The sequence below is a fragment of the Lampetra planeri genome, chromosome 59 (genome assembly GCF_965212315.1).
Source record: "Lampetra planeri chromosome 59, kcLamPlan1.2.h2, whole genome shotgun sequence".
NCBI lineage: Eukaryota > Metazoa > Chordata > Hyperoartia > Petromyzontiformes > Petromyzontidae > Lampetra > Lampetra planeri.
Window position 1 is genome coordinate 210,423 of NC_136165.1, and position 27,951 is coordinate 238,373.

At 46.9% G+C, this 27,951-nt stretch overlaps 1 long non-coding RNA gene across 1 annotated transcript; it reads left to right on the forward strand.

Annotated features, from left to right (window-relative positions):
* Nucleotides 1–88: 88 nt before the first annotated feature.
* On the forward strand, nucleotides 89–27,214 carry LOC144736196 (uncharacterized). Its single transcript, XR_013588732.1, has 2 exons — nucleotides 89–194; nucleotides 26,670–27,214. It is a non-coding gene; the product is annotated as an uncharacterized LOC144736196 (long non-coding RNA).
* Nucleotides 27,215–27,951: the final 737 nt, after the last annotated feature.

Sequence of the window (27,951 nt, forward strand, 5' to 3'; positions counted from 1 at the left end):
TGGCTCCCACTGTTGTTATTGTGTTCATATGTGTGTGGTCTGCTTGTGTGTATGTGTGTGCCGCACTGCGCTATGAACCCAACATGACCAGGCTGTTGCCCCGCTCGCCCGACTCGTTGAGAGGCTTGACCACCCCCCAGGGCGTTGTCGTGAAGATACCGCTGGAGGAAGAATATCTCACAATACTGGAAGAGGTGAGGACTACACAGTGATTAACTGAGTGGGTGTGTGAGTGAGTCGGTGGGTGAGTCGGTGGGTGAGTCGGTGGGTGAGTCGGTGGGTGAGTCGGTGGGTGAGTCGGTGGGTGAGTCGGTGGGTGAGTCGGTGGGTGAGTCGGTGGGTGAGTCGGTGGGTGAGTCGGTGGGTGAGTCGGTGGGTGAGTCGGTGGGTGAGTCGGTGGGTGAGTCGGTGGGTGAGTCGGTGGGTGAGTCGGTGGGTGAGTCGGTGGGTGAGTCGGTGGGTGAGTCGGTGGGTGAGTCGGTGGGTGAGTCGGTGGGTGAGTCGGTGGGTGAGTCGGTGGGTGAGTCGGTGGGTGAGTCGGTGGGTGAGTCGGTGGGTGAGTCGGTGGGTGAGTCGGTGGGTGAGTCGGTGGGTGAGTCGGTGGGTCAGTTGTTGAGGGAGTAGGTGAGTGAGTGTGTTAGAGAAGTGGGTGTGTTGAATGGAAGGAGTGGATTGTTGAGTGAGTCGTTGGGTGAGTGAGTAGGTGGGTGTGGGTTAGAGATTGAGTGGGTGGTGGGAGATTGTGTGAATTAGTGGGTGGGTGGGTGAGTGAATGGTTTGAAGTTATTTATTAGGTGAGGGAGTGGGTTAGAGGTGGGTTGGTGAGTGGATGAGAAAATTGGTGGGTTAGAGATTGAGTGGGTGGGTAACTAGGTGATTGGGAGGGTGAGTGGGTGAGTGGCTTAATGGGTGATTAAGTCGGTGGGTGAGTAGGTGAGTGCCTGGATAAGTAAGTGAGTGTATGGGAGCATGAGTGGGTGGATGGTTGAGTAGGTGGGTGAATAGGTGAGTGGGTGGTGGGCGGGTGAATTAGTGAACGACTGTGTGAGTGAGTGCGTGGGTAGGTCAGTGCGATATTGTGTGGGGGAGTGGGTGAGTGAGGGGTTGAGTGAATAGGTTAGTGGGCGGGTGAGTAGATTGTTGGGTGAGTGGGTGGGTGAGTCAGTTAGTGGGTGGGTGAGTGAATATCGAAGGTTGAGCAGGTGAGTTGTTAGTGTGTGATTGGGTGCGTGGGTGAATCAAAGAGTGAGGCACCACGGTGGCGAGATGTTAACTACCTCGCCTAGTATACAGGATTTTGTGAATTAGATCCCATCCCTTCCACCTGTATATTTGGAGTTGGCATGTTCTCCCTGTGGTCGTGTGGATTTTTCTCCGGGTCCTCCCGGTTTTCTCTCCATATTTAAAATCAACATTCATTTAGAGGATGTGGCTGCAATAAATGTCTCCATGATAATCCACTTCGTTAACCTATCATTTGTAACCAGGTCACTTCTGAAAAATATTAATTTAGTTATCTGAACCAGAGGTCGCAACCGGGTACCCGATACCCGTACCCTACCCGATACCCGGCTACCCGTACCCGGCCGGGTACGGTACGGGTAACCGTTTGCGACCCTGGGCGGCCGGGTACGGGTACGGATAGGCCGTGAGTCACTGGTGAGTAACCGTTTGTCACTCATTTTGGGTAGGGTACGGGTACGGGTAGGGAACGGGTACCCGTACCTCTGATCTGAACCTTTTCTGGTAAAATAAAAAAATATTGTTTAATTTAGTTTATTGGGTGGGTGAGTGGGTAGGTGGGTTATTGAGTGATTTGGTGGGTAGGTTAGAGATTGAGTGGGTTAATGGGTGGGTGTGTGAGTGGGGGTGTGATTAGTTGAGTAGGTGAGTGGGTGAGTAAATTGTTGAGTGAGTGGATTAGAGATTGAGTGGGTGGCAGGGTGAGTGGGTTTGTGAGTGGGTTGGTGGGTGGTTTTGAATGGGTGAGTGGGTGGAGTGCCGTGGTGGCGAGCTGTTAACTACCTCGCCTTTTATACAGGAGGTCGTGAGGTCGATCCCGACCCTGACACCTGTATATTTGCATGTTCTCCCCATGGTCGCGTGGAATTTTCTCCAGGTGCTCCGGGTTCTCCCTCCACATTTAAAAACATGCAATTATAGAATTTGGCTGCTATAACTTTATACGTGAAAAGCCACTTAATTGAGTTGAATATTTGTGGTCAAATGGTTTTTGAAAAATATCTATATAGCTGAGTGCCTTACCTGGTAAAATAAAAAAGCGTAATTTTCATTTAGTGTGCAGAGGAGTGGCTGGGTGGGTGAGTGGATGAGTGAGTGCGATGTTTGATGGGTGTTTTATTTTACTTTTATTAATTTACATTTTTTTTTACCCATGTGACTTTACCGAAAAAAACCTAAGAATAGTTTGATGGGTAGTAGGTCAGTGGTGGGGTGAGTGAGTGTGGGCTATAGATTGAGTGGGTGGCTTGGTGAGTGGGTGGGTGAGTGCGTGCTTGGCTCGGTGGTTGAATGAATGGATGGTTGAGTTAGTGGGTGGGTGTTTGAGTGTGTGTTATCGTGGGTGGGAGAGACAGAGAGTGGAGTGCCATGTTGGCAAATTGTTAACTATCTTGCCTGGTATTTTTAAGTTCGTAGGTTCGATCCAAACCCTGCTTCTCAAAACAATCTATATAGCTCAGTGGGCCTTACCTGGGGAATTTTTTTTTTTAGTTAAGGGTGTTGGTGAGTGGGTGGGTGGGTGAGTGCATCAGTGTGGGTTTGAGATTTAGTGGGTGGCTTTGTGAGTGGGTAAGTTCGAGTAACTCAGTGGTTGAGTTTGTGGGTTGTTACGTTAGTAGGTGATTAAATTAGTGGGTGGGTCAATAATTACGGTGGTAGTGGGTGAGTAGCTGAGTGGCTGAGGGAGTAGGCGGGTGGTTGGCTGGGTGGGTGGGTGAGAGTAGGTGGGTTATAAATTGAGTAGGTGGCAGGGTGAGTGGATCTGAAAGTGGGTGAGTGAGTAGGTGCACGGCTGGGTGAGTTAGTGAGTGGATGGTTGAGTGAGTGGGTGCATGGATGTGTGGGTGGGTGAGTGTGTGTGGGTAGGAGGTTAGGTGGGTAGTGCGTGAATGGATGGGTTAGAAATCGAGTGAGTGGGTTAGTCACTGGGTGAGTGAGTGGATGGGTGGGTTTATGAGCTTTGGTTAAGAGATTGAGTCAGTAGCAGGGTTTGTGTGTGGTTTAGAGATTGAGTGGGTGGTTGGGTGAGTGGGTGGTTGGGTGAGTGGGTGGGTGGGTGATTCAGTAAGTGGGTGAGTGAGGGGTTGGGTGAGCGATGGGTTGAGTGGGTGTGTTTTTTGTTCGTGAGTTTGTGGGTGGGTGAGTTGGTCAGTTAGTGGTTGGGTGAGTAAGTAGGTGGGTGAGCAAGTGAATGGTGTGTTGGTAGGTGAGTGTGTAGCTTGGTGAGTGGTCGTAGGGTGAGTGGGTGGGTGAGAAAGTGGTTAACGGAGTGAGTGGTTGGGTGGGTGGGTGAGTTGTTGACTGAGTGGGGTCAGCGAGTGGGTGGGTGAGTTGATGTGGGAGGTTGAGTGGGTACGTTAGCGTGTAAGTGATTGGATGGGTGAGTCAGAGAGTGAGGCATCAAGGTGGTGAGACGTGCACTGCCTCGCCTGGTATACAGGAGGTTGTGGATTCGATCCTGACCCTGTCGCCTGTATATTTGGAGTTTGCATGTTCTACACATGGTCGCGTGGATTTTGCTGCAGGTCCTCCGGGTTTTCCCCTCTGCATTTAGAATCAACATGCGTTTAGAGGATTTGGCTGCAATACATGTCTATGTGATAAGCCACTTCGTTTATCTATAATTTGTTCACAGGTCTATTCTGAAAAGGATCTATATAGCTCAATGGGCCTTACCTGGTGAAATAAAAAGTAGTTTAGTTTAGGGGGCTCGTTGGGTCGGTAGGTCTGTTGCAGGTCGAGTAGGTGGCAGGGTGAGTTGGTGAGTAGGTAAGTGGCTGGGTGAGTGGGTGGACTGGTGAGTGTGTGAGTTAGAGATGGGGTGGGTGGATGGGTGGGTGTATGATTGGGGGACTGAAATGGTGAGTGGATGGGTGAATGAATTGTTGAGTGAGTCAGTGAGTGGGTGTGTAGGTGGGTGCGTAGGTAAGTGGTTAGCAAGGTGTGTGGGTCTTTGAATGGGTATGTGGCTGAATGGGTAGGTGGCTGAATGGGTATGTGGCTGAATGGGTATGTGGCTGAATGGGTAGGTGAGTGGGTGGCTGCGAGTCAGAGAGTGGAGCCCCATGGTGGCGAGATGTTAACTACCTTACCTTTTGTACAGGAGGTTGTGGGTTCGGTCTCGATCTTGATGCCTGTATATTTGGAGTTTGCATGTTCTCCTCGTGGTTCATGGATTTTTCTCCGAGGCCTCTGGGTTTTTTGTGGCCACGTTGCTTCTGAATAAGATCTGTATAGCTCTGTGGGCCTTACCTTGTAAAAAAAAATGTGTTTACAGTTGGGTGAGTGGGTATTTGAGTGCGTATGTGGGTGAGTGAGTTGGTGGGTGGTTAGGTTAGTAGGTGAGGGGCTGGGTGAGTGAGTTGTTGGGTTAGATATGGAGTAGGTCACAGTGTGAGTGGGTGGGTTGGTGCGTGAGTTGGTCAGGGAGTGGGTGGGTGAGTTAATGGGTGGGTTGTTGGGTGAGTGAGTTAGTGAGTGCATGTGCAGGTGGGTGCGTGGATGAGTGGCTTAGTGAGTGGGTTAGAAATTGAGTGCGTGGCAGGGTGAGTGGGTTTGTGAGTCGGTTAGTGGGTGGCTTTAGTAGTTGAGTGGGTGAGTCAAAGAATTGAACGCCACGGTGGCAAGATGTTAACTACCTCGCCTACTATGCAGAATGTTGTGGGTTCGATCCCGACCCTGACGCCTGTATATTTCACTCCACATTTAGAAACATGTAATAAGAGGAATTGGGTGCAATAAATGTATACAGCGACTTTGTTGAACTATCATTTGTGGCGAGGATGCTTCTGAAAACAATCTTTATAGCTCAGTGGGCCTTAGTTGGTAAAAGAATATCTCACATTACCAGAAGAGGTAAGGACTACATATAGAGTGGGTGATTAACTGGGTGGGTCTGTGAGTGTGGGTCAGTGATTGAGGAAGTAGGTGAGTGAGTGTGTTAGAGATTGTGGGTGATAGGGTAAGCCATGGGTGACGTGAGTGGGTGTGTTGTTTGGGAGTGAATAGACGAGTGGTTGGGTGAGTGGCTGGGTGAGTGGGTGGGTGGGTGGGTAGGTGAGTGGGTTAGAGATTGATTGGGTGAGTTAGTGGGTGGCTGAGTGGGTGGGTGGGTGGGTGAATGGGTTTAGAGATTGAGTGGGTGGTGGGTGGTTGGGTGGCTGAGTGGGTGGGTGGGTGGGTGAATGGGTTTAGAGATTGAGTGGGTGGTGGGTGGTTGGGTGAATGAGTGGGTGGGTGGGTTTGTGAATGGTTGAGGTGAGTGAGTGGGTGGGTCAGCGCGTGAGTGGGTGTGGGAGTGGGTGAGAGGTGGGTTGGTGAGTTGGTGAGAGGATTAGTGAATTGGTGGGTTCGAGATTGCGTGGCTGGGTGAGTGAGTTGGTTAGAGATTGAGTGGGTGGCAGGGTAAGTGGGTGGGTTGCTTAATGGGTGTGTGAGTGGGTGGATGAATAGGTGAGTGGATAAGTGCATGGTTTAGTGGGTGGGTGAATAAGTGAGTGGGTGGGTTAGTGGATTGTTGCGTGAATGTGCGGGTGGTTGAGTTTTTGGGTAGATGGGTGTGTGAATATGGGAGGTGAGTTCGTGTGCTAGTAGGTGGGTGAGTCGGAGAGTGAGGCACCACGGTGGCGAGATGTTAACTACTTCGCCTGGTATGCAGAAGGTTGTGGGTTTGATCCCGACCCTGACACCTGTATATTTCCCTCCACATTTAAAATCAACAAGAATTTATAGGATTTGGCTGCAATACATGTCATAAGCCACTTCGTTGACCTATAACTTTTAACCAGGTAATTTCTGAAAAAGATGTTTAGCTCTGTTGGCCTTACCTGGTAAAATAACCACAATTTAGATTTAGTTTAGTGTGTTGGTGAGTGGGCGGGTGAGTGGATGGGTGGGTGGGTGAGTGGGTGAGTGTGAGTGGCTCGGTGGTTGAGTTAGTGGGTGGTAGTGGGTGGTTGAGTTAGTGGGTGGTGGAATGTTTTGGTGGTTGAATTATTGGGTGGTTGAGTGATGGGTGGGTGGGTGAATAATTACGTGGTTAGTGGGTGAGTTACTGAGAGAGTGGTTGGGCGAATGGGTGGGTTAGAAATTGAGTGGGTGGCATGGTGAGTGGATGTGTATGTGACTGGGTGAGTAGGTGAGTATGTTAGTGGATGGATGGGTGAGTGGGTTTGTGGATGAGTGAGTGTGGGTAGGAGGTTACGTGGGTAGTGGGTGGGTTATAAATTAAGTGAGTGGGTTAGTGACTGGGTGAGTTGTAGTTGAGAGAGTCAGTTTAAAAGTGAGTTGGTGGGTTAGAGATTGACTGGCTCGGTGAGTGAGTGCTGGGTGGGTTAGTGAGTTGTTGGGTGGGTGAGTGTTAGTGGGTGGATGATCGACTGGGTGGGTGGTTGAGTGAGGGTGTGGGTGGGTGGGTTGCAGTGACGTGTGGTGAGGTCAATGGCTGGGGAGGCACTGGCTTGTGTCAGAGCCAGATTCACACACTGAGGGGGACGTGGCCTCACGGAGGGGGGCGTGTTAGACGCATCACCCTCAGTGAGGCAAATGTGATGGCTGCCTCCCCTGGTGCTTTTTCATTGCAGTTTCATGACGAGACCAGCGAGCCTAAATATCTTTATACACATACGTGAAATATGTTACCTGGAGTATGGAAGGCGAGGACATGAAATGAAGGGGTCTACAAACATTACATTGGTGACATACTGTGATAGTAACAGGCACGCGCTTATTGCGCGCGCTCCATCCAGTTACTGAGGGGTTGCGTAATCAGGGGAGGCTGAGCTCGTCGCTGCCTCACCTCTCGTCTCTTCCTGTATTTGCAGCGGAGCTCCGCAAATTTGGCGATTTTGACTATAAAAATGATTGGAATCATACAGAAATGACATTTATAACACAGATCAGTGGAAAAATCTTAATTTTTCTTTTATTATTCTCTTTTTTTTACTTTTCATAACAACTATTGTCATTGGAGTATGACAGGTGAGGCTCTGCCTTCCCTGACCGCACGTCGCTGGTGGGTTGGTAGGTTGGTGAGGAAGTGAGAGAGTTAGTGGGTACGAGATTGAATGGGTGGCTGGCTGAGTGGTTGAGAAGATGGGTGTGCGATTTCATGGGTGAGTGAGTCGGTAAGTGAGTGGGTGAGTGGGTTTTTGTATGGGTGAGTGCTTCAGTGGGTTCATGAGTGAGTGGATGGGTTATTGAGTGAGAGGGGTGGGTATTTGAGTAAGTGGTGTGCGTGAATAGGTGAATGGGTGGGTGTTTGAGTGAGTGAGTCAGAGAATGGAGTGCCACGGTGGTGAGATGGTAACTTCCTTACCTAGTATACAGGAGGTTGTCGATTCGATCCCGACCCTGTCGCAAGTATATTTGATTGTGCTTGTTCTCCTCGTGGTCGTGTGGATTTTTTTCCAGGTCCACTGAGTTTTCGCTCTGCATTGAGAATAAACTTGCATTCAGAGGATTTGGCTGCAATGCATGTGTATGTGATAAGCCACTTAGTTAACCTGTCATTTGTAACAAGGTCGCTTTTGAAAAAGATCTATATAGCCCTGTGGGCCTTACCTGGTAAAATAATAACAGTTTAGTTTTTGTTTCGTGGGTGAGTGAGTGAATGGGTGGGTTGGTGGTTGGGTGGTTGAATGGGGGTTGGGTGGGTAAGCTGGTGGGTGTTCGAGTCAGTGGCTGGGTCATTGTGTGAGTGGATGGGTATTTGAGTAAGTGGTGCGAGCCAGTAGGTGAATGGGTGGGTGTTTGGGTGAGTGGCTGGTAGGTGGGTGAGTAAGTTAGTGTAGGAGGTTGAGTGGGGAAGTTAGTGTGCGAGTGGGTGGGTGAGTGAGTCAGAGAATGGGGCACCACGGTAGTGCGATGTTAACTACCTTGCATAGTATACAGGAGGTCATGGAATTGATCCCGACCCTGCCGCCTGTATATTTCGAGTTTACATCTTCTCCCTGTGGTCACGTGGATTTTTCTCCGGGTCATCGGGGTTTTACCTCTGCATTGAGAATAAACTTGCATTCAGAGGATTTGGCTGCAATAAATGTATATGTGATAAGCCACTTTGTTTACCTGTAATTTGTAACAAGGTCGCTTTTGAAAAAGATCTATATAGCTCTGTGGGCCTTAGCTGGTACAATGAGAAATAGTTCAGTTTTCGTTTATTGGGTGGGTGAGTGGTTGGTGGGTAATTGATTGAGTGGGTGGTTGGGTTGGTGGGTGAGTGAGTGTGTGAGTTAGAGAGTGGGTGGGTGGATGGGTGGGTGAGTGGGTGGGTGGATGGGTGGGTGTGTGAGTGGGGGAGTGAATAGGTGAGTGGGTGGGTGAGTGGAGTCTAGAGTGAGTGAGTGAGTGGGTTGGTGGGTGGGTCGTTGAGTTAATGAATGGGTGTGTAGGTGGGTGCACAGGTATGTTCTTGAGTGGCTGTGTGTGTGCTTGAGCGAGTGAGTTAGCAGTTGAGTGGGTGGCAGGGTGAGTGGGTGAGTGAGTGTGTGGGTGGCTTTCGTAGTTTAGTGGGTGGGTGAGTCAGAGAATGAGGCGCCACAGTGGCGAGATGCAAACTCCCTCGCGAAAGTCGACGTGTTAAACTGGTTTATTGGAATTCGTATTTTTGACCCCAACCCTGATGTCTGTATTTTTGGAGTTTGCATCTTCTCCCGTGGTCACGTCGATTTTCCTCTGATTCCTTCGGGTTTGTTTAACACGTAGACTTTCGCGACCAATATCATCCATAATAGAGGTTTCTTTTTTGGGTTAGATCGCGTAAATATATAAATGTGTCGTTAAAACCCACCACCACCCGACACAGCCAACTAGTAAGGGTTGTCACGTACGCAGAACATGCCAATTTGTAACTAGTACAGCTCACGGTGTGTTGGAGAGTCAAGCCACAACATTTACAATCTGAGTACGACGTTTCGCCAGTAATTACAACTAGATTCATCAGGCAACAGCCAGATTTGTGGAGACATTCACCTGTTTCGTTCCTTATGTAGAGGCGTAGATGTGGTGCCTGTTTTTTTTAATTTGCCTGTTATCATTCGCCTGTTATTAAGTTAAAAGTAGAAATAGTTATTATTATTGTAATCACGTTATAAGTAGAAATAATTGTTATTTCGTTAAAAGTTGAAATAATTATTGTTATCAAGTTCTAAGTGGAAATAATAATTACTGTTCGCCTGTCGTTATCATTTGCCTGTTGTTATTTTTCGCCTATTGTTATCAAGTTAGAAGTAGAAAGTTATTATTGTTATCATTCGCCTGGTGTTGGTAGCGCACGTCTCTAATCCAGCACTGTGGAAGGTAGCGAGGGTTGGTGAATCACCGCACAATGATGTTGGCAAATCACCTTCCCGTGGGCGTCGAGGTGCCATAACCTGACTCGCCAGGAGAAGGCAGTAGAGCAAGTGGACTAATCGCCATCTTCACCTGTACAGGGATAGAGTGTTTCACCCTCGCACGCATGGGTTTTCTCCGGGTTCTCCGGTTTCCCCCACTTGTGTAAGAACTCATCATTCATTCGTCGAAAACTTAAAAAAAAATTCAGGACCCGACTGTGACTCAGTGTGGATTTCCTGGAGTAAGTCTATTTTATTATTAAAGATTTGAAGGGGCTGTTTGATGACACGACTAGAGAGCTGGCTTGCACTGCAGGGAACTTAATATTCAACTTGGATTCCCTAACCCTCAATGGCCATTTTAAGTTAAATTTGTGCATGTAAGACTCGCACAAACAACCATACCCAGAAACCCATAGACTCCAACAGAGACCCATACATTCCTACAGACACTCAGACTCACACAGCGACCCCATACTCACAGAGACCGATAGACATGCACAGAGACCCATCGCCTCGCACAGAGATCCATACACTCAAAGGCCCAAAAACTCACAGAAATCCATATATTCGCACAGAGGTCAATAGAATTAGAATTTGAATATTTATTCATACTGGATCAATCTGATGAGCTATAACGATCTGTTTTCACAGACGTCCAATCGGGTGGGTCAGAAAATAACAACAAAAATACAATACAAAAACATCACAGGAAAGGTAAACAAACTGTTTCGAAATATACAAATTAAACTGAACTCTTTTTATCTTACCATAGACTCATACAAACCTGTTGGACTCGCACAGAGACCTTAACCACTAAACCTCGAACAATTAAAACCCTCTAAACCCCTAACTATATAAATCCATAACCATCTAAACCGCTAACCCTCTCAACCCCTTTACCCTTAAAACCATATCCGTCTAAACTCACCCTTTTAAATCCTAACCCAAATACACCGAAAACCCTAACCCTCTAAACCCCTCAACCTCTAACATACTCAACCCCGAAACATCATAACCCTTGAAACACCCAAAACCTCTAAACCCCTAAGCCCATAACCTTATAAACTCCTAACCCTCTAAACCACTAACCCTTTAACAATCAAACCCCATAAATCCTCTAAACACCTAATTATCTAAACCGAGAACCCTTTAAACCCATATCCTTCTAAACTGTAACCCTCTAAAACCCAACCCTCAAAACCCCTTTACCCTTAAAACCATAACGGTCTAAACCCATCACCCTCTAAAATCCTAACCCATAAACCCCCAAACCTCTAACCCACTGAACCCTTAACCTAAACCCTTACAGTGAGGGAAAAAAGTATTTGATCCCCTGCTGATTTTGTACGTTTGCCCACTGACAACGAAATTATCAGTCTATAATTTTAATGGTAGGTTTATTTGAACAGTGAGAGACAGAATAACAACAACAAAATCCAGAACGCATGTCAAAAATGTTATACATTGATTTGCATTTAATGAGGGCAATAAGTATTTGACCCCCTCTCAATCAGAAAGATTTCTGGCTCCCAGGTGTCTTTTATACAGGTAACGAGCTGAGATTAGGAGCACACTCTTAAAGGGAGTGCTCCTAATCTCAGCTTGTTACCTGTATAAAAGACACCTGTTCACAGAAGAAATCAATCAGATTCCAAACTATCCACCAAGGCCAAGACTAAAGAGCTCTCCAAGGATGTCAGGGACAAGATTGTAGATCTACACAAGGCTGGAATGGGCTACAAGACCATCGCCAAGCAGCTTGGCGATGAGGTGACAACAGTTGGTGCGATTATTCGCAAATGGAAGAAACACAAAATAACTGTCAATCTCCCTCGGCCTGGGGCTCCATGCAAGATCTCACCTCGTGGAGGTGAGAACTACACAGGAGGATCTTGTCAATGATCTCAAGGCAGCTGGGACCATAGTCATCAAGAAAACAGTTGGTAACACACTACGCCGTGAAGGACTGAAATCCTGCAGCGCCCGCAAGGTCCCCCTGCTCAAGAAAGCACATATACATGCCCGTCTGAAGTTTGCCAATGAACATCTGAATGATTCAGAGGACAACTGGGTGAAAGTGTTGTGGTCAGATGAGACCAAAATGGAGCTCTTTGGCATCAACTCAATTCGCCGTGTTTGGAGGAGGAGGAATGCTGCCTATGACCCCAAGAACACCATCCCCACCATCAAACATGGAGGTGGAAACATTCTTTGGGAGTGTTTTTCTGCTAAGGGGACAGGACAACTTCACCGCATCAAAGGGACGATGGACGGGGCCATGTACCATCAAATCTTGGGTGAGAACCTCCTTCCCTCAGCCAGGGCATTGAAAATGGGTCGTGGATTGGTATTCCAGCATGACAATGACCCAAAACACACGGCCAAGGCAACAAAGGAGTGGCTCAAGAAGAAGCACATTAAGGTCCTGGACTGGCCTAGCCAGCCTCCAGACCTTAATCCCATAGAAAATCTGTGGAGGGAGCTGAAGGTTTGAGTTGCCAAACGTCAGCCTCGAAACCTTAATGACTTGGAGAATTTTTCGATTTAAAGCTTTCGTGACTGCAGGGATTCATATTCTTGGTTCTTTCGGTAAAGTCACGTAGAAGGGAAGTAATAAAATAATAAAAATAAAACATAATAAAACAATTCTCACGACGTTTCGGCCACAATGCAAGCAGCCGTCCTCAGGTGAAAACCAGGTCTGTCGAGGCGACAGCGTCTGAATGAAACAGCACACGTGCTTATAGCATATATAAGCTGGGTTGGAAGGGGGGAAAAGGGCGCTTTGACAAAAGAATATACATATCAAGAGGAATTTAGCATATTTATGGGAAATGCAGGTATGTGATTAGTAATACTTATGCCCGTGCATTATGCAGGATTAGCAGCAAAGGGAGGGGATATGGGAAATGCAGGTATGTGAATAGTACTACTTATGTCCGTGCATTATGCAGGATTAGCAGCATCAAAGGGAGGGGATAGGGGTAGCATTAATAAAGGGAAGGAGTGTTAATAGTATGTAGCTGCAGTAACTAAAACCACCACGTAAACAACTAAAGTATAAACTACATAGTATCATCAGTATACTAAATATACTCTACAATAAGCTGAGTTACTAACAGTAAGTAATACATTACAATTCTACGTCGTAAAAAATATATAATATGCTTCCATCTAAACTTTATTCTCTTACATCACACGAGTCTACACCGTACTATATACTGCCATAGACAAACGCAACATTAAATTACATACTGTATTGCTATAAACCACCTTATACATTGTAATATTACACTATGTATTATTCTACCCACCCTAATGTATATCACACTGCTGTATATTGACTATACAATTACGATACTATATATTACTTTGTACATTGTATTAAGCATATAAATGTTATACTATTTGTTATTATACACTGTACCATTGACCGTCGTGTGAAAGATACTAAGAGGAAGCAACGAAATATGTCAATGGGTGAGTAGGGGTAGGAAACTTGCAGCGGAGCAAAGAATCCATTCCTTGCGGAGAATACAATGCCAGTGAGTGGAACGCGGTCTGAAAGTCACCGTAAACGTGAACACAATCAGTTAAGATCCGAAATGGTTTATTACGTCCTTCCAATGATTGCTAAGCCAGAATCCATCTTCTCGGTTGAAATTGTCTCTGTGTTTGTGTATGTGGATCGCCTCATGAACAAATCTCTCATGGTAGCCAGATGGCTTGCAGAGACCCTCTGTCTTGGAGAAGTCAATATCATGTGAGCCCACTGAATTGTAACAGTGATCTGCCACGGCTGAGGTGTTTGTCCTACCGTGTTTCAAGTCTGCTTTATGTTCACGGATGCGGTCCGAGACATGTCGTTTGGTTTCTCCAATGTAACTGCTACAACAGAGGCAACTTAGTTTGTAGACGCCAGGGTACTGTATGTCTGGAACCACATATTTTACAGACGGGACCAGATCACGGATTTTATGTACTGTGTTGAATCGGACCTGGATCTTGTGTTTTATCAGGATTTTGGAGATCTTTTTTGTGACCCCAGCAATGTAGGGTAAGGTGATGGTCTTGAAAGGCTCCTCAACAGGATCCTTCTTGATGGTTGGAGTGATGGCTTTGCGGATTGTGTAGTCGGAGTAACCATTAGCCTTAAGAGCTTGGCGTACGTGTTTGAGTTCACTGGCAATGTGTTCCTGGTCGGATATGCATTGGGCTCTATGGTATAGAGTCTTGATGAGGGAATTCTTCTGGGATGGATGGTGGTGGGAATCCGGTTTTAGGTAAGCATCCGTATGGGTGGCTTTCCTGTAGACAGTGGCTCATTGAACCATCAGGTCTCCTTTTAATTAGGACATCCAAAAAGGGTAGCTTGCCATCTTTTTCGACTTCCATGGTGAATCTGATGGCTGGGTGTATGGAATTGATGTGGTCGAGAAATTGGTCTAGAGCAGGCCGGCCATGTGGCCAGATGACAAAAGTGTCATCTACGTACCTCTTCCATAAGGTCAGGCGTAGAGTGGCAGTCTGGATGGCGTCAGTCTCAAATTTCTCCATGAACACGTTGGCTACAACCGGAGACAGGGGGGGGGGCCCCATTGGGGTGCCCTTCAGTTTGCTTGTAGAAAGTTCCATTCCAGGTGAAGTATGTATTGGTTAAGCAGTGTCTCACCAGGGGGGGTACCCCAGCGTTCAGTCCTTGATGAACCAAGTCTTCAATGATTGCGATGGTGTCAGGTACAGGAACTTTGGTGAATAAGGAAACCACATCAAAACTGACAAGCAGGTCGTCTGGGGACAGGGAAATCCCCTTGATTGTCGATACCAGGTCAGTAGAGTTTAGTACCGCAGAGGTGGTTTTTCCAGTGAAAGGCCGTAGGATTTCAGACAAAAAACGAGCCAGTTTGTAGGTGGGGGAGTTGATAGTAGAGACAATGGGACGAAGAGGTGTATCTTCTTTATGTATCTTTGGCAAGCCGTATAATCTTGGTGGCCTGGCTGCACAAGGTTTCAACGAGAACTGTTTGGTCTGATCAATTAATGCGGTTGAAGCAGAAATGCTTTTGTTGGTTTTAGAGACGAGGCTGTTGGTGGGGTCTCTTTTTATTTTTGTATAGCTGCCATCGTTGAGTAGTTCTTGAATTTTGTTGTTGTATTCTATTTTGTCCATGATGACAGTGGCATTGCCTTTGTCGGCTGAGAGGATGACAATGTCATCCCTCTTTTTTAATTGAGCTAATTCAAAACGCTCATCTTTGCTGATGTTGCTAGCTGGCATCTTAGCGTTTTTGAGGGTTGCAGAGATTTCAGATCTTGCTACGTCTGCAGCGATGTGACTCAGGCCCTTGAGAGCTACATCTACTCTAGCAATTATATCATTAACTGGTATGTGTCTAGGTGTGACTGCAAAGTTCAGTCCTTTAGCTAAAACGGATTTCAGACCTTCAGAAATAGAACTGTTATTGCGATTAATTACGACTTTATTAACGTCTAGCTTTTCAATGTGTGGGTCCGGTCTCTTGTTTGAGAGGCGGTTGAATTTGGAAATCAAGTTGTCCTTACATTTGGTCGACATAGCGGCAGCTGAAGAGGCAGTCATTTTGTCTACATGTTCCCAATCCGATGTGGACATTGTTGCACTCAAAGATAAGTGTGATTTGTAGAGTGTCTTGTCTAACTGATCTAGATCGGTGCGCGTAAGTCTGATTTTCTCTGAGATAAGAGCTAAGCTAGTTCTAGATAGAATTCGTTTAGCATTATCTCAGAGAAAATCAGACTTACGTGCACCGATCTAGATCAGTTAGACAAGACACTCTACAAATCACACTTATCTTTGAGTGCAACAATGTCCACATAGGATTGGGAATATGTAGACAAAATGACTGCCTCTTCAGCTGCCGCTATGTCGACCAAATGTAAGGACAACTTGATTTCCAAATTCAACCGCCTCTCAAACAAGAGACCGGACCCACACATTGAAAAGTTAGACGTTAACAAAGTCGTAATTAATCACAGTAACAGTTCTATTTCTGAAGGTCTGAAATCCGTTTTAGCTAAAGGACTAAACTTTGCAGTCACACCTAGACACATACCAGTTAATGATATAATTGCTAGAGTAGATGTAGCTCTCAAGGGCCTGAGTCACATCGCTGCAGACGTAGCAAGATCTGAAATCTCTGCAACCCTCAAAAACGCTAAGATGCCAGCTAGCAACATCAGCAAAGATGAGCGTTTTGAATTAGCTCAATTAAAAAAGAGGGATGACATTGTCATCCTCTCAGCCGATAAAGGCAATGCCACTGTCATCATGGACAAAATAGAATACAACAAAAAAATTCAAGAACTACTCAACGATGGCAGCTATACAAAAATAAAAAGAGACCCCACCAACAGCCTCGTCTCTAAAACCAACAAAATCATTTCTGCTTCAACCGCATTAATTGATCAGACCAAACAGTTCTCGTTGAAACCTTCTGCAGCCAGGCCACCAAGATTATACGGCTTGCCAAATATACGTAAAGAAGATACACCTCTTCGTCCCATTGTCTCTACTATCAACTCCCCCACCTACAAACTGGCTCGTTTTTCGTCTGAAATCCTACGGCCTTTCACTGGAAAACCCACCTCTGCGGTACTAAACTCTACTGACCTGGTATCGACAATCAAGGGGATTTCCCTGTCCCCAGACGACCTGCTTGTCAGTTTTGATGTGGTTTACTTATTCACCAAAGTTCCTGTACCTGACACCATCGCAATAATTGAAGACTTGGTTCATCAATGACTGAACGCTGGGGTACCCCCCCTGGTGAGACACTGCTTAACCAATACATACTTCACCAGGAATGGAACTTTCTACAAGCAAACTGAGGGCACCCCAATGGGCTCCCCCCTATCTCCGGTTGTAGCCAACGTGTTCATGGAGAAATTTGAGACTGACGCCATCCAGACTGCCACTCTACGCCCGACCTTATGGAAGAGGTACGTAGATGACACTTTTGTCATCTGGCCACATGGCCGGCCTGCTCTAGACCAATTTCTCGACTACATCAATTCCATACACCCAGCCATCAGATTCACCATGGAAGTCGAAAAAGATGGCAAGCTACCCTTTTTGGATGTCCTAATTAAAATGAGACCTGATGGTTCAATGAGCCACTCTGTCTACAGGAAAGCCACCCATACGGATGCTTCCCTAAAACCGGATTCCCACCACCATCCATCCCAGAAGAATTCCCTCATCAAGACTCTATACCATAGAGCCCAATGCATATCCGACCAGGAACACATTGCCAGTGAACTCAAACACGTACGCCAAGCTCTTCAGGCTAATGGTTACTCCGACTACACAATCCGCAAAGCCATCACTCCAACCATCAAGAAGGATCCTGTTGAGGAGCCTTTCAAGACCATCACCTTACCGTACATTGCTGGGGTCACAAAAAAGATCTCCAAAATCCTGATAAAACACAAGATCCAGGTCCAAATCAACACAGTACATAAAATCCGTGATCTGGTCCCGTCTGTAAAAGATGTGGTTCCAGACATACAGTACCCTGGCGTCTACAAACTAAGTTGCTTCTGTGGTAGCAGTTACATTGGAGAAACCAAACAACATGTCTCGGACCGCATCCGTGAACATAAAGCAGACTTGAAACACGGTAGGACAAACACCTCAGCCGTGGCAGATCACTGTTACAATTCAGTGGGCTCACATGATATTGATTTCTCCAAGACAGAGGTTCTCTGCAAGCCATCTGGCTACCATGAGAGATTCGTTCATGAGGCAATCCACATATACAAACACAGAGACAATTTCAACCGAGAAGATGGATTCTGGCTTAGCAATCATTGGAAGGACGTAATAAACCATTTCGGATCTTAACTGATTATGTTCACGTTTACGGTGACTTTCAGACCGCGTTCCACTCACTGGCATTGTATTCTCCGCAGGGAATGGATTCTTTGCTCCGCTGCAAGTTTCCCACACTACTCACCCATTGACATATTTTGTTGCTTCCTCTTAGTATCTTTCACACGACGGTCAATGGTACAGTGTATAATAACAAATAGTATAACATTTATATGCTTAATACAATGTACAAAGTAATATATAGTATCGTAATTGTATAGTCAATATACAGCAGTGTGATATACATTAGGGTGGGTAGAATAATACATAGTGTAATATTACAATGTATAAGGTGGTTTATAGCAATACAGTATGTAATTTAATGTTGGGTTTGTCTATGGCAGTATATAGTACGGTGTAGACTCGTGTGATGTAAGAGAATAAAGTTTAGATGGAAGCATATTATATATTTTTTACGACATAGAATTGTAATGTATTACTTACTGTTAGTAACTCAGCTTATTGTAGAGTATATTTAGTATACTGATGATACTATGTAGTTTATACTTTAGTTTTTTACGTGGTGGTTTTAGTTACTGCAGATACATACTATTAACACTCCTTCCCTTTATTAATGCTACCCCTATCCCCTCCCTTTGATGCTGCTAATCCTGCATAATGCACGGGCATAAGTAGTACTAATCACATACCTGCATTTCCCATAAATATGCTAAATTGCTATTGATATGCATATTCTTTTGTCAAGGCGCCCTTTTCCCCCCTTCCAACCCAGCTTATATATGCTCCAAGCACGTGTGCTGTTTCATTCAGGCGCTGTCGCCTCGACAGACCTGGTTTTCACCTGAGGACGGCTGCTTAGGTTGTGGCCGAAACGTCGTGAGAATTGGTTTATTATGTTTTATTTGTATTATTTCCCTTCTACGTGACTTTACCGAAAGAACCAAGAAGACTTGGAGAATATCTGCAAAGAGGAGTGGGACAAAATCCCTCCTGAGATTTGTGCAAACCTGGTGGCCAACTACAAGAAACGTCTGACCTCTGTGATTGCCAACAAGGATTTTGCCACCAAGTACTAAGTCATGTTTTGCAGAGGGGTCAAATACTTATTTCCCTCATTAAAATGCAAATCAAGTTATAACATTTTTGACATGCGTTTTTCTGGATTTTGTTGTTGTTATTCTGTCTTTCACTGTTCAAATAAACCTAGCATTAAAATTATTGACTGATCATTTCTTTGTCAGTGGGCAAACGTACAAAATCAGCAGGGGATCAAATACTTTTTTCCCTCACTGTAAACCCAAAACCCTATAAACCCCTAACCCTCTGAACCCCCTTTACCCTGAAAACCCTAACCCTCTAAACCTCTAACTCTCGAATCCCCTCAACCCCTGACACTCTCAACACCTAAACCCTATAACCCTCGAAATCCCGAAACCTCTAAACCCCTTATCCCTGAAATAACCCAAAACCTGTGGAATGTGGTGGGGGTGGCATCATGGGGTGGGTGGGTGCAGGGTGTGTGTGGTGTGCGGTGGGTGGTGGGTATTACAGGGGGGTGAATGGGTGCAGGGTGTGTGTGGTGGGTATGGTGATAGTGGTCGTGGTTCACAACGATCCGTGACCACCACCACCTCTACTGTGTGGTGGACCGGCCACCACACAGCAGCACGCGTCGGAGGAGTGAACGGATGGTTCTCGCTATGCGGGCCAGACTCCCTCGCTTCCTCTTCTCCTCCTGCATCACCATCACCTGATCCTCTTTCCTTGTCATCTCCTTCTCCACCATCTTCTCCACCAATGTCTCCTCCACCTGCACCACCATCTCCTCCTCCTGCTCCTTCGTCCATACCTCCTCTGTCTCCCCCCTCATCTCTTCTTCCTGCACCATCAGCTCTTCCACCATGGTCTCCTCCTCCTGCACCACCAGCTCCTCCACCAGGGTCTCCTCCTCCTGCACCACCAGCTCCTCCACCAGGGTCTCCTCCTCCTGCACCAACAGCTCCTCCACCAGGGTCTCCTCCTCCTGCACCACCAGCTCCTCCACCAGGGTCTCCTCCTCCTGCACCACCAGCTCCTCCACCAGGGTCTCCTCCTCCTGCACCACCAACGCCTCCACCAGGGTCTCCTCCTCCTGCACCACCAGCTCCTCCACCAGGGTCTCCTCCTCCTGCATCAACAGCTCCTCCACCAGGGTCTCCTCCTCCTGCACCACCAGCTCCTCCACCAGGGTCTCCTCCTCCTGCACCAACAGCTCCTCCACCGGAGTGTCCTCTTCCTCCACAACAACCGTCAGCCATTTAGAGGCCTGGGCAAGCGCGGAGGATGGGGGCAGCGCCGGCTCCGCTCTGTAAAGAGATGGGCACGACACCGTTCCAACTTCCTGCTACAGCAGAGATTGCACTCCCCCCCCCCCCCCACCATCGTGCGGAGATAGATTAACCAGGTTAATAACGATGCTGCAGTAACACAGCATACCTTTGCCCATCGTGGGTCTGGTTACAAAATTGGCATTAGTCTTGCGATATCACACTGGATGAAAGGCTACATGGCAAATATATGGCTGCTTCATTATTTGTCCTCACCCAGAAACCAATTATAAAAATACATCCGTATATAACCGAATGTACACGTGGGGTTTGAACTGTACATGTGTTCGTTTGCAGGCGGCAGGGCTGGAACTCAGTCAGAGGGACCTGGGTTTGATGCCCAAACTTGGGCCACTTTCTCCGTGTGGAATGTGGAAAATTACACTGGTCAACACTTTTTCTGGCATAAGGTATTCCAACGGGTTTAAGGTAATTTTGGGGTGCTGATTCCAAATCTGGCTTCAGTTTTTGTCTATCACATCAGGTTTTTGAGATCTCAAATATTACACTTTCAATAAAAACTGCAGAAGAAAAATATTAAATAAATGTGGATATCTACATAAAATGATATTATAAACACACTATCCTAAAAATACAGCACCATATTTTAACACTAAAGCAGTCACTGACTCGCAACAACTTGCAATCATAAGTGACAGAGTTAATTTCAGATAAAAGCAATGAAAATGGGGTATGCCGATAGCATAAAAATGAGATGTGATCGAGCAAATCTGAGATAAGATTTGGAATCAGCATACTGAAATTAGTCTAAAACAGCTGCAAAAGTCCAGGCCAGAAAAACATGTTTTTTTTGTTGACCAGTGTTATTTAGACTGGATGAAGAGGAATCCGATAAGCTATGAAGCTCTTCTTTCACAGATATGCAGTCGAGGCACAAGGTCAGCAAGTTACAACAACAAACATAAGAAAATGAGTGCAACGTGTAAATATGTAAGAAAGTCACAAAATAATTCAGCATATAAGCACAAAGTACGTAAAATCCTGCCAGTTTTTCAACACTAAATACAAACTTGGGCAAGGCAGCAAAACATCAACAAAAACAGCCCCAGACCTCACCAAGACAACACACAGTCCCTCAATGAAATTGTACATTAAAATGTAACTTTCATTCCTTGGGGTTTGGCATTTTCCTCCACGTAACCGAACCCTGACACACACGCCACACAACCAGTGTTGGATGGACATCCTCGGCAGTGTTAGAAATTGAACCCCCAAATCACTCAATAGGAATCGCATAGCAGCAGTAACAAAAGCAAATTTGTTCTGTACTGCAAACAACTTGGCAGGACTCTAATTAAAAAGAGTCTTGAGACTGAGTGAGGCTCATGCTGGCTAAATCAGGGTAGTAGTAATCAATATAGAGCCGGGTACGGTGTACTGGGGAAACCGCCTCGGGCACCGTGCTTCTGGCGGCCCTGTGCTTCGATGTCACGGTGTCAGACGTAATGTCTTTTTAACACGTAGGCTTTCGTACCAGATTGGCTCACAAATGATGACATCACATTTCTCCACAATTCTCCCCGGCAAAATGTCGTACTCGAATTGTAAATGTGGTGGGTTTACTTTCCAACACACTGGTGTGCTGATCTAGTAACTAATTGTCACATTTTGTTTACATGATTCAGACGCTGTCTCCCCGACAGACCTGATCTTCACCTGAGGACGGCTGCTTGCGTTGTGGCCGAAACGTCGTGAGAATTATTTTAGTATGTTTTATTTTATTACTTCCCTTCTACGTGACTTTACCGAAAGAACCAAGAAGATGATACACCTTATTAATTGGCTGTGGTGGGTGATGGTGGGTTTAACAACACACGTATATCTACGCGATATAACCGAAACAAACCTGTATTATTAGTAATACTTCCGGTTTAATTGTGACTTGCCCCGGGCTCCACACCTCCCTATGGACTGTCTTGAATATTTGACAAGCAGATCGTGGCTTACCGTCGCTCAGCAGCTCCAAAACACTGTACACTGCCAGGAGTAGCAGTGGTGGTGGCGTTGCTGGTGGTGCTGGTGGCCGCGGTCCGGAGCCAGCTGTGACCCAGCGCCTGCGCTGGCGTCATGCGACAATCCGGATCCCATCTGTTGAGAGACACACGGGGGTCACACGCGGCGCACATGATGAGGCGTGGTGAGAGCATTGACGTTCCTTCCCTTCTCCCACGAGGTCCAGGAATGCACGGCAGCAGCGGTAGTCGTGGTAGCAGCGGGAATCCTTCAATACGCAGTACTCTAAAAATGCCCTGAGCCTCGCACTGCCGAGTAGAATCTTTAATGAGCCTCCAAAGAGGGCGATCTTAACACCGGTGGTACTGGTCATCGGCAGGTTCACTCAGCTCCACATCTTCTAGGTGATCGAAGGAGAGCGATCGTTGATCACCTTGGTGGGGGAAATCCTCATGGGGAGGGGGGAGGGGGATGATTCTTACCGCAGGCAGGAGCTGACGAAATCAACAAACTCCGGGTCGTGGCTATTGAGTGCCCCATGAAGTGACAAGCTCCCTGGCACCCTTCTCTTGACTGGGCAGAACATCATGCCCACACGATCTGCAGGAGACATGCACAGCAGGAGAGACACACAGTCACCAACCACCACTTTGCCCACCTACCCACTTACCCACCCACCCACTCTCCCACACAGCCATTTACCCACCCACTCACCCAAGGAATTGAAAATACAAAGAGGCCCCCCCCATGGCCACCCCAACAGCTCCAGGCCACACCCTAACACTGAATCCGGTCGGTTGCTCGCCCCACCCTTCAACTCACCAAAGTAGTGCATTCCGTCAGGAGCTGCATCCATCATACATCTTGGAGGCAACCCGAGGATCTGCACATGGTTGAGATAAAGGCAAATGTCACCCGTGTAGGCGCAGCAAACTGTAGGGGCAAGTGCTTTTAGTAGTGAGTAGAAACAGCAGCAACAGCAGCGGCACCTGTTGAGGGCCAGGACTGTGGTACACACAGAGAGGGGATGGTTGGCCATATTGAAGCAGGTACACACCGCACCAGGTACTCATTTGAGGCTGAGTCGAACTCGGGGATGCCCAGTACCGGTTCAGATAATCCTCACTGATGTTGGCCGTGATTTGGAATCAAACTCGCATTACCGGGTTTGTAGCTGAGCACGCTAACCGCTGCACCACCGCTTCCCCCACACATACAAGACACACACATGTACACACATACAACATACGATGGCTGCCATTCGCCAGGTCACCAAGTACCCAATCGCCCCCCCCCTCTCCTTACAACTTTAAGGAAGGGGAGGGGGGAATCACGAGTGGGTGAACGCCCAGTTGGAAATACCTCCATGCAGCACGGGAGGTGGTCGTCGCGGCTGTCCGACTGGAATAATTCCCTGCCGGTCACCAACTCCGCCACCGTGCAGCCCAGTGCCCACATGTCCACTGCACAGGTCAATCTGTAGCCCAGCAATACCTCCGGAGATTGGAATGGCCTGGTCCCACCAGCATACAGAGCTGCACAACAATCACAACAACAACAAATATGTATGTATGTGTGTACTCACTATGTCATGAACAGCATCGTTATCACACACTGTCACATGTACAGACACTAAGAGAATTGCACACACACTGGTACACAGACACACCCACACGCAGAAACTCACACCCAGGTGAGGTTACTCACGTTGACGTTTCACAAAAAAGCTGGTGCCAAAGTCCGTGACCCTGATGGTGCCGGTCACGGTGTCCTTGATTAGAACATTTTCCTAAAGGAAGAGAGGCAGAAGGAATTCACACTCGAAGGTTACGCCAATAGCATTCAGCCAGCAGTGGATCAATCACGTACCACAGTACATACTAAACAGGGGAACTAGGTGAGGCGTAGCGCCGTCGTCAACCTTTAGTCAAGTGCAACATTCCCTGTTTTCTGCGTCAAGACGAGCGATGTTCGTCGAGGCTCATCACATGTAAAGCTCTCTGAAGCACCATCTAAGTAAAAGGGTGCGGCTCTATAGACAACTTATCCTAGTTGCTCACAGCTGTCCGTTAACGAGTTACGAACCAAAAACCACACTCGAGGGCGCAAGGATTTAGTGACGATTTGGGAAGTTTTCCATTCACAGCATGGAAGCCGACAATGGGCACCTGTCAGTTCAAACGCGTGTTTGGCACGTTTTGAAAATCATTCTTTTCAGCTCCGGTTTGTGTTTGCCAAAGTTTGTGGCAACGCTGTGATCTACATTGCTGGTTTTCTCTGTGGCGAGTCCCCCAATAGCGACACGACTCTACACGACAGTTTAATTCATACCGGATCATCACCAGAGGTAACGTGACCCTGTCTCCTTCCAGATAGACGGACAGAGCTAACACATCGACCCTGTGACCAACGTGGGCGGTTTTCTCTATGGTCCGAGTCCCCAATAATGACACAACTCCGGAACAAAGTCGCGCTGAATGCTGTGTCCACTCACTGGCTTGATGTCCGCATGGATGATGCTCCTGGCCTTGGTGTGGCAAAGGAACTTGAGGATGCCCCTGGTGTAAGTTTTCACCATCCCCATGTGCAATTGCCGGAGCCCCGCTTCCTTAATCACATCATGGAGGCTCTCCCTGTGAAAGAGGCAGAAGCAACAACAACAATTACAACAACGACGCAGTGTCAGTGTCATACCCTGCAATACTACGTGGATTATGATAACGACAATATTAATATTCTATTTGCACATTCACGACTAATATGAGTCATAGCTCCGTGTGGGTTTAGGTCATTGGTTTGCTGATAAACCGAATCAGCTAGCACATCTGACCACTTGCTTTCATTGGCTCTGTTTCCGGGTGGTGGAGTTCTCTATTAGGAGATACAAACTCCACGCAGAAAGGCGTCCGTGTTGAGAATCAAACTCAGGGATTTTCACCGAGGGGCACAAGCGTCACCACTGCGCTGCAGCCAACCTGCTGATCGAGTGGAGGCGTGGCTATATAAAAGTGGCCGGTGCTGATTGAGAAAAGAGGAGTGGCCTCTAGTGCACCTGGGGCACATGACAGCTCCACAGTATCGCAATACGAGGTTGGCACGGGAATCCCAGAAGTAACATCTAGCCCCGGTGGTGTGATGTTATCACCCCCCCTGGTGTGGAAGAGATCGGGGCTTTGATCCTGACCCTGACGCATGTATATTCTGAGTTTGCATGTTCGCCCCCTGGTCACGTGGATTTTTCTCCGGGTCCTCTGGTTTTTCCTTCTACATTTAGAAACATGTGTTTAGAGTATTTGGCTGCCATACATTTCCACATCAGCCACTTTTTTGAGCTATAATTTGTAGCCAGGCCGCTTGTGAAAAATAACTAATCGGGCAGTGGGCTTTACCTGCTAAATAAAATAGTTTTTGTTTAGCTAATGAAGTTAACCACGCCAAGGGGGGGGGGGGGGGGGGGGCGGTGGAAACACATGGTACGTACTTCAACAGCTCCAGGACAATGCAGTGGTGTCCTCTGAAGTCAAAATATTTCAGGACTTTGACGACGTTGTAGTCCTCATCACTGTCCTTGCCCTGAAGTGCCAGAGCCATCTTGATCTCCATTCTCTGAAATTTATCACGCTTGGAGCTGTGCAGAGAAAATCCACAAATGAATCATGACTTAGACTTGCTTAAGGAATGACCAGAAACAAATTATATTCAGAATTAAATAATTATACGTTCCCCAAGTGTAATGTCATTGTGAATTCCAGTAGCGTGCTCATGGAAGGTTCCAGAAAGGATAGGGAAGAGGATCAAATAAGCAAGGGATAGAGGGGGGTTTGGGGTGCTGCCTTAACGTAGTGATTCCCTAATGTGTGAATTGAGCCGACTCCGAGCATGGCCCCAGCCACACTCAGGATTTCCAGGAGCTGAGCCAAGCCACGGCTGAGCCACTCGTGTATCTTTATCAGCAGCTGAGTGGCTCAAGCCTGAGCCAAACCACGGCTGAGCTGGAGCTGAGCCTGAGTTTTAGAGACTGAGCCATAGCTGATTCGTGACTGAATGTGGCTCTCACAAAGCAAGGCATTATAACGTGGAACATCATGGGACCTCCTTTGCTAATACCAAAATATGAGAATAGATTTTCCCCTTTTTCCTGGCAACAAAACAGGTGTTAAGATGTAAAAAAAAACTTAAACCTTTTACAAGGAATCATGTCTGAATTAACCACAATACTTGTGGTCAGTATGCAAAAAAAAAACACTCCGATAATATATGCATTGTCTTTTAAACTGATTGGTCCACACTAGACAGCTTTCTGTTGAGTCTAGTCTCAAAACGGTGTTAAACCAGAGGACGCCAAAAGGCGTACAGCACAAAGACAAACACTAACAGAGGAATGAGAGCTCGGGGTGAGCAGCTACATCATGGGACCTCCTTTGCCAGTATATCTTTGGTACTGGCAAAGGAGGTCCCATGATGTAGCTGCTATAACGCAGAACGCACATGTTATAACACGGAACGCGCCCGTTATGACATGGGACAACCTCATTAAAGCGTGGAACGTGCCTTTTATTGCGTGGAACGTGCCCATTATAACGTGGAAGGCTCCCGTTATAACGCGGACCGCACCCATTATAATCCGGAATGCATCTGTTCTAATGCAAGAAAGTGCCCATTATAACGTGGAATGTGCCCGCTATGAAACTGCACGGCTGAGCGGTATGATACAGTAGGCGGAATGCGGAATGATAACGTGACGTGACAGCATACCCTCCATTATTGGTATCTTCATATCACTGTGTGCGTGTATTATATCTTGCAAAACTTTATCGTTACATTATATATGGGGATATTATGTTTGCTTAATGTGCTTTCCCTTAACGCGGCACTTTTCAGGAATGCATCTACCAGGTGAAATGAAGAATTTATGTAATGTAAGAGTGAGCTGATCCAGAACAGGAGGAGAACATACAAACTCCACGCAGGAGGGCACCCGAGTCAGATGTCGAACCGGGGACCCTCTGTGAGGCACGAGTTGTCACCACCTCATCACACGGCCGCCCACAGCAAAGGACTGAACAACAACGTCGTCCTTGTGACAACACCGCTCTGAATTCTTACCTCAATGGTGATACCAAGATCTTCACGGCCACCAGGGTGTTCCTCATGTGGTCAAGGCACCGGATCACCTGGCCTTGACCTCCGTACCCAATCTTCTTCAGCACCTCATAGCGGTAGTGGAGGTGCTCATGCTGGACCTGCACCAAATTACAATCATTTAGACTGTCTATATTTTACGAAATAATTGTTTTATTAAGTGTTTGGTTTTCTTAAATCTGTAATTGTGGAATGCTCTGATGTCTGCTGGCTGAGACACCCTTAAAAAAAGCTCATTAGCTCAATGGGCTTAGCTTGTGAAATAAACTTGATTGTGAAGTGTGTGGGAGAGTGCATGTGTGCTGTCTCTGGTTGGTTGGTACTTCAGGTGCAATGACAAGAAGCCACGAACCTCGCGACCGCTGCGCCTGTGACAGCCCCCACGGCGTGGGGGCTTTGTGGCGAGTCTCACCGGAATGTAATGATGTTCGTGGTCGTCGTATCCATCGTTGTTTGGTCCCCGGGATCTGTTGCGGAGCGCAAAGTACCATACTTCCTGTATGGCGACAAGCTCCAGCTTCTCCCGGTGGGTCATTTGAGAGCCAAAGAGAGCCAGGATTGCTGCAGGCAAGAGAATAACAACAACAGCTGTCGGTGATCATTTGTTTAGATTCCTTTTCAGGAGGTTCCTGCAGATTTATAGAGAATGGGGGTGACGCTGCTGCCATTACGTCTGCTGTGTGATGCCAATTTGAGGAGTTTGCAGGGGATTTGGATGTTTTGGCCAATACCAGTTATGTCTGTATGTTGAACTTATTTTGCACCGTGCTTCGGCAACCCTGCTAATCAGAAGTGAGGGGGAAGGACAATAAACTAAAAAGTTCGCAAAAATTATAGATTTAAAAGAACATCGCTCCAGTGGCTTCCTAATGTCAGAAGAGCATTCCAGATGACTGCAGAAGCACATCTGAAAACGTGCGATGCAGTGACCATCTTCGTTCGATGTCCAGCTATATGCAGCTTTGATGACGTCTTAGGTTGCTTGGATTTGACAACGGGGTTAATGAATTAGATAAACATA